Source organism: Nanorana parkeri, unplaced genomic scaffold, assembly GCF_000935625.1.
Source record: "Nanorana parkeri isolate BGI_ZX_2015 unplaced genomic scaffold, ASM93562v1 scaffold712, whole genome shotgun sequence".
Lineage (NCBI taxonomy): Eukaryota > Metazoa > Chordata > Amphibia > Anura > Dicroglossidae > Nanorana > Nanorana parkeri.
Window position 1 is genome coordinate 443,391 of NW_017306980.1, and position 2,154 is coordinate 445,544.

At 48.9% G+C, this 2,154-nt stretch overlaps 1 protein-coding gene across 1 annotated transcript in view; it reads right to left on the reverse strand.

Moving 5' to 3' along the window:
* The window catches only part of TMEM178B (transmembrane protein 178B), a 249,788-nt gene that overhangs the window by 26,233 nt on the left and 221,401 nt on the right, over positions 1-2,154 (reverse strand). The gene's annotated exons all lie outside the window — the stretch shown is intronic.

The window sequence follows — 2,154 nt, forward strand, 5'->3', positions numbered from 1 at the left end:
AAAACCCGAGCTCATAAATAAAAACAAATGACAAGAAACCCCATTATACTTCCGTTCTGAAAATGAATCTATTAAATTATATATACACATTATTATTATTATACGCACGCCATCACATTTCCATGACAGAAAGGAATACAATTGCCTCGAAAATCAAATGAATGGACTTTAATTGACCATTTATGTCTGAGGAATGTATTCTAGAAATCCTGTGGAAACTCAGCAGGAGATAGGCAATCACTGCTAACAATAATGCAACACACATGTTTAAAGAAGAACTCTGGGCGCACATTTTATTAACCCTTGCAGTTGGGCTCCCCCCTGCACTGCAAGGGTTAAGTGCTCGTTTTTGCCTAGGGTGGGAAAAAAAAAGTGATATACTCACCCAATCCTCGGAGCTGGCACACTATGTACGGACCAGAACAGTTTTTGGACGCACCTGAAATGCATCCCAATGTGTTCCTATAGTATTTCTGAGCTCTATTCACACCAATGCAGTCTATTCCAGTGCAGGAAAAAAAAAATGCATGCACTATTTTTTCTGACCTGGAACACACCAAAACGCATCGCAAATGCAGTGGAACCCACATGAAAGTCCATGTTAAGCTTTAAAAAATGCACTGCAACACGGCAAAAACGCACTGCACCGCGCTTGCAAATCTGCTCCAGATCTGGTCCAGACATGGTGTGAACATAGAAAAGAAAAGAAAGTGCAGTCTCCAGGATCCCTTGTCTGTTACAGGGCGGCCTTACTGGATTTTCATTAACTCTTTAGGCCACATAGGGGGAGACAGGCTGGATTGAGTGCTGCCGGTTCCAAGGATTGGGTGAGCATAACTTTTCTTTTTTTTTGACCCCAGGCAAAAATGAGCAGGCAGCCCTTGCAGTATGGCAGTAACCCCACTACAAGTGTGAATATAATTTGTGCCCAGCTTTATGACTGAAGATGCGATGAAAGTAGATCGTCATCGTAGAATTCAGCACTGCCAATCACAGTTCAGGATATGCAGAGTCCTCCACTTTCCAGCTGGGCATTACTATAGTACTAGACTGACATTGAAGACCAAGGAATTCACATCCAGATATTTAAGAGGTGCTGGGATCTAAATGCTCGTTCAAAAGTCCAAATGTAACATGGTTTCCCCAAGCAAGCTGATTGGCTCTGGTAAGGTGACTCCAACAGCTCAACCGGCCTCCCTTAGCTTAGAGTGCTTAGCTTGGAGTGCAGACATATATTGAATGGACCTCAGACCATACGGGTGAAAAACACCAAAGAGTCTTCAATTATTCATTCACAAAGGAGCAGGGTAGCCATCATAAATTTTGGGGCCCCTTACACGGCTTTAGGCCGGTACCCCCCCACGCCGCTGGACGCAGGGCTTAGTGACGCGCTGGACGCAGGGCTTAGTGACGTGCTGGACGCAGGGCTTAGTGACGCGCTGGACACAGGACCCACCTGAGAGTGACCCTGCAGAGCCCACCATAGATGCTGCACAGCCCATCTGAGACTGTCTATGGTGGGCTCTGAAGGGGTCTCAGGTGGGCTGGTCAGGGCTGCATCCCTCCCCTCCCTCCTTTCCTTCCTTCCTAGCTCCTCTTACCTGCACACATGGCCTCCTCTGCCGACGGACCGGCCAGAAGTGAGGTCACGTCACTAACGTGACGTCACTTCCGGCCAGTCCGACATCAGACTGGCATCGTCGCTGATGGGGCCCTAGCTTGTCTCAAAGCCGTTGGAGCGGCAATGCTGGGGCCCTGCGCTGCTAGGGCCAGGCCTCCGCCTCCTCGCCCTTCAGCGTTGGTCGATAATCATGTAAGCGACCCGGGCGGGCCCCCCAGGCTGCCCGGGCCCCTTACATGAGTATCGGCCATACCCCCCTGATAGCTGCCCTGCAAAGGAGAAACAGACAACGTGTTTCAGGGGCAACAACACTCCCCCTTCATCAGGGCGACAGAACAGATACAAGATATATATATATATATGTATATATTGTGGCAGTGCGTGGCTATGCCACGGTGTAGTATGGCAACTTTGGCGCCCAGGACTCTCAGCCAGAGGGGCTGAGAGGTTCCACAATGTGAATACCTTTGGAGAGGAGGAACTGGCTGTTCAATCCCTTCCAGGTTTTCCAGACTATAGTGGGATGGGATCTC